Raw genomic sequence first — 6,038 nt, 5'->3', positions numbered from 1 at the left:
TGTGTGTTCTCGAGGTGGTCATTAGCTTCTGCAGTAATTTGGGGAGCTGTACTTTTGTGATCCTTTTTAACAATTCGCGTAATAGTCCGACGGTCCCTATCTGAAAAGTATTTCCATTATTTTGTCCGACCCCTGTATATATATATATGTGTGTGTGTGTGTGTGTGTATGTGTGTATATGTATACATATATGTATATGTTTGTGTGTCTGTGTTTGTCCCCTCCCCACCATCGCTTGACAATCGATGTTGGTGCGTTTACATCCCCGTAATTTCGTGGTTCGGCAAAAGAGACCGATAGAATAAATACTAGGCTTACAAAGAATAAGTCTGGGGGTCGATTTGTTCGACTAAAGGCGGTGTTGCAGTGAAATGACTGCAACGAGTAAAAGAACAAACGAATATATAGACATATATATATATATGTATGTGTGTCGATATATAAATATATGTGTATCATATATATATATTTATATGCTTATAGATATATGTTAAAAGTACTTCTGTATATGTATATGTACATACATACATACTTACATTTATACAGTCATGCATGCATACATATTATATTGGAATAATTACTATGAAGCATTGTGAAGAATATATTGTATAAAAGGTCGTGGGTAAGGCCAGAACAATGCAAAGTAAATGCAAAAGTAAATTACAAGAAAACAAATATATGAATTAATGTAGACTTACTTTGCATGCAATATTTCGGGGTTATGACCTCATTTTCAAGAAATATTGACTGCAAGGTAAGCCTACATTTACTTTGCATTGTTCTGGCCTTATCCACGATCCTTTATACAATATATATATATATATATATATGTATATATATATATATATATATATGTATAAATATGGAATTTTGTCAGCGAACAAGTCACGGTTTCAAAGCGACGAAAATATTTTGACAAATTAAATTTAAATGTTGAAGTAAATATAACGGTTTTTGTGTGTTTTTAAATGGTTTATAAACACCATCCACGCTGCAATTGTTTTTGTTTCAGCACACGATCTCAGGTCAAATATGTATGTATGTATGCATGTATGTATGTATGTATGTATGTATGTATGTATGCGTGTGTGTATGTGTGTATGTGTGTATGTATACATAAATACACGCACTTACACTCACAAATACGCACACACAAAATGTATGATTTCCTCTAAAAAACAGTGAATGTAGCCGGGACCAAGAAGGAGTTCATATCATCATCAGACGCCAAACTGTGGTCACTGGATGTTTTGACTCTAAATTGTAATACCTCGCCGCTGATGAGTGGGCAATGGTAACCGAATCACTTACGTTCGTGGCTTCCATTTTAGGTCGTTTCTAATGTATTTTAACCAGCAATAGTCTCTTTTTGATACCTCTTCTATCTTACATGCAGCTGGCTACGAATTCTCATAGGGAAATGGTCAGAAATAGTTAAACTCGAAAAGGAACAGCCATATCTACTATCATTGCTTCTTGTAATCTTGCAAAAATATGCTGGTATCTGATGTTTTGCCATTCAAAAACTTGAATGCAATATTTTTACTACAGAAGCGTGAGCTCGATCAGGATTATTTCCTTTGCTTCATCAAACCATAAACGACAAGATTTAGAATTCTCTGCACGGTCTTCTTTACCAAGTCAACCTTCATCTCATGATTTGGCCCTTTGTAGTAAAATGGTTGTTCTTGCTGTGGTCGCCCCTGTAGTAAAATATTTGTTCTTGCTGTGGTCGAAGTTGATTGGTGGTGTTGGTTTCTCCTGTGGCTGATGTTTCTCTTGTTTATTGTATTTCTCTTGCGAAAGAGAGTCCTGAAGACCTTAGAATAACACCATCTATATCCCCGCTTCGGTGACTGCTGGTTAGCACTCAGACAAGACTTGCACTATGTCTAGTTTTTATCAAGGTTTCTTAATATTTTCGTATGAGTAAAGGCTGCGAGCTGGCAGAATCGTTAGCACGCGGGACGAAATGCTTCACTGTATTTTGCATTTTGCCCGTAGCTCCGTTCTGAGCTCAAATTCCGCCGAGGTAGACTTTACCTTTCATTCTTATGGGGGTCGATAAAATAAGTACCAGTTGAGCACTGGGGTCTATGTAATGGACTTCCTCTCCCCCGAGACGGCTGGCCTTGTGCCAAGATTTGAAATCAATATTTTCGTATGAATAGCTTGCAGTCTGTTGGTTACCGCAATGTCCATGATTTAATATGTACGTTCCTCGGCCTCTGTAGACTCATCTACGTGAAATAATAGTGGCGTATGTTACCGAACGAAGAGAATGAACTACCGAACGGCGTGTCAACGGGATTAATGTTACTGGCGCAATCAGTACAGACATCACTATTGGAGTTTTCTCTTGCTACATATAATAGACGTTGTCACTCAGATGTCTACTTTCAAGATGTGAATTGTGTATGCTATCTGTGTGTATATTCTACCATTGTGTTACGTTTGCTTGTGTGTATATATATATATATATATATACACAGATACGCACACGCACACGCACACACACACACACAAACACACATTTACACACACACACACATATATATACATATATAGTGTTCATATACAGATATACATATATAAATTCTCATATATATATATGTATATATATATGTTTTATACACACACACACACTTTCACATTTTGGTATAAGAAGCAATTTTGGATAAGCCAACGTTGTTATGTCCAACCTGTCAATGCCGGCCAAATTATCATCCAATAGTCCAGATCTATCATTTCCAGGCAATAATTGATCTGTTTAGATAATGACATGAGTTTCTTCTCCTCGTTGCAACCAATAATGATCTCATCAAATAAGGTAATTACCCATATGTACGCATATATGCATGCCTACGCGTCTGTATGCACACACACACACACACACACACACACACACACACACACACACACACACACACACACACACACACACACACACACACACACACACACACACACACACACATATATATATATATATATATATATATATATATATACGTATATATTTATATATATACGTATATATGCACTTACATACACACATAGATGTCTATGTCTCAATAGTAATGCATACGACTGCAATCGACTGCCGTCTTCCGGTGGTAACATAGTTATAGGAAGATCGATCCTAATCAGAATCTAAATGTGCCTACTAAATTAGGTCGACTGTTTCCAGTGTAATAAAATGTATATTTCATGAGCTCACATAATCATCTCGTTTTCTTAATTTTTATCTACATTACCCATCTCTCTCGCCTCCTCTCCGCCTCTCTTTCCACGCGCGCATCTCCTCCTCCACACACATGTGCCGTTTGCTTGTTTTATATAAAAAATGCAATTCGACATTGAATGGAAGGACGACCACTCAGTGCATTTTAGAATAGTGATTTAGTAACCTTTACAAGGAGACTTGACGTATTAGCCACCATTCCATTGACTATTGAAACTGCATGCAAATACATAGACACACGCAACGTGTGTGTGTGTGTATACATATATAAGTACTTTTCTGCTTAAGGCACAAGGTCCGAAATTTTTGGGGAAGGGGGGGGTTGTCGATTAGATCGACCTCAGTACGCAACTGGTACTTAATTTATCGACCTCGAAAGAAGAAAAGCAAAATCGACACACACATATCTGTCTATCTATGCATACATATACACACACACACAGATATACACACACAGATATACACACACACACACACGCAACATGAACATGAACAAGAACAACAACAAAGAATTGCAAAAAAAACCCCCAAAAAGCCTGGAAGCGAGTCTCTATACAGTTACTGGACCTGCTAGAAAAAACTGCAAAATTTCTTTCAAACTACACCATACCATCTTATCAAAGAGGGACAGATTTAAAAAAATAGTTCTTTGTATACAAAATAACGGGAGGATCAGTTTATGCGATTATGTTAATGTAAAATTCTTGCAACCATGGAAGGACTGAGACGGACAAGGAACCGGTTCTTCCAGTTTAAACTACGTGAGCACTTGCAAGGGCTACATTGAATCTTGATATAAAATGCTCCAACACAAAACCATATTCATTGCGAAAGTATAAAACAGCAAAACTGATACAAACACGTTTGTGCAGCTGCAAATCTACAGAATAAATGCTTCCCAGTCATCTCACACTGACTAATATTTCACTTAGAATTGAACCCACATTAAACAGTCAAAGCCACTGTAATCCTTAAAAAAGGGTTAGGAGCACTGAACTTCCTCTCTTGTGTAAACTGGAAAGTTGTGACAACACTACTCTATTATTTTCCTCACTCTCTGATGGCGGGCAAGGAACCGAAATGCTAGGTTCTTAAAGTAACTGTATTGAATCCTTTTATGGTGCTTACGTTATCAACCATGGAAGCAAGACAAAATGGCTCTCTGCGGGATTTGAACTTGATCCTCTGATCCACCCCTCTACTTTTTCTGTCACACGTTATTCTTTTTCTCTGTTTATGAATCTAAACTGCATCATCTTGAAATATCTGATGTAGGTCTTTTTATCTGTGTACACCGAGAATACACTATACACACAGTTAAAATTTTCTTCTTCATTTGATTACAGCATCATAAAAAAAAAAATAACGAACTCCATTAATTAGACTGCAAATAGATAAAAAAAATAAATAAGGTAAAGATAAAACTAAAATTCATATGTTTAAATATCCCCGGGCTGGCTTTACTTTTCCCTCCATCTTTTTACGAAGTATTATAATGAAGTTTGTATTAGCAAAATTACATTACATTTTTTTTCGAATTATTCTCTACTCTGCAATTAACTAAAATTCAATGCTGGTTACAGCACAACACGAATAAGCATCAAGCAGCGCCGGTGCGTTTTATGAAATGATTAATATGTAATCAACATGTCAAAAGGTAGCTGGTGACATAAATCAGAAGGAACTAGGACATTGTACAAACGTGTTTATATGACGGATGTTTCTTTTTCTATATTTTATTAGACGATTAATTAAGTAACATATCGATTAAAGCCCCCAAACTAGAAAAAAAAAAATATATATATACTTCACCTGAGAGAGCATGCTGTTTTTTTTTTTATCTCTATATCACAAGAGTTCTACAAGGAACGCAACTACTTCAACCTGGGAAACTGAATACATTTATTTTTAGAATGACGTTTTATGTTTTGTGGGGGACGCGTGGCTTAGTGGTTAAGGTGTTGGACTCACGATTGTAAGATTGTGGTTTCGATTCCTGGGTTAAGCGATGCGTTGTACTCTTGAGTAATACTTTTCATTTCACGTTGCTCCAGTCCACTGGCGAAAATGAGTAATCCGGCGTCCTGTCCAGGTGGGGAATTTATACGCCATTGAAACCTTGAGGAACCTGGCATGGCTCAAGAAGGGAATTCTTTCTTTTTTATGTTTCACGTTGGTTTCAAATTTTTCGAATTTTAGTTTTAAATTTTAGCACAATTCCAGCAATTTTTTATTTTAGGGGGAGTGGGGTAAGTTGATTACACTGATTCCAGTGTTCATCTGCTACGTATTTTATCGAGCCTGCAAGGTAGAGTCGATCTCGACAGAATTTGAACTCAGAACACTACCGGTAGAAATACCGCCAGACATCAATTTTATCCTGCATGCTCACGGTTCTGCTAGCTCCCCCCCCACCACGCTGGATTTAATAATAATAAAAGAAAGGTAAAATCTTAAGAAAAATAGTACGATGAAAGGTAAAGTCGACCTCGGCGGAATTTGAACTCAGAACGTACAGACAGACGAAATAGCGTCAAGCATTTCGCCCGGCGTGCTAACAATTCTGCAAGCTCACCACCTCGTATTCGGTCAAATACGAACCGGTACATTTTAGTAACTGGCGAAAAAGACAAATAGAAAGAAAGAAAGAAAGGAAAGGAAAGTCTTCTGCTTATTTATATATATATAGAAAGTATTTCAAAAATATATTTTGCGCTGCTAATTATTACAGACACAAAAGTTCACCAACAATTATAACCCCAAATAAATTTATCTGTGTTATTATGTATATTAA

This window comes from Octopus bimaculoides, chromosome 10 (assembly GCF_001194135.2).
Source record: "Octopus bimaculoides isolate UCB-OBI-ISO-001 chromosome 10, ASM119413v2, whole genome shotgun sequence".
Lineage (NCBI taxonomy): Eukaryota > Metazoa > Mollusca > Cephalopoda > Octopoda > Octopodidae > Octopus > Octopus bimaculoides.
This window is presented reverse-complemented; position numbering follows the sequence as displayed.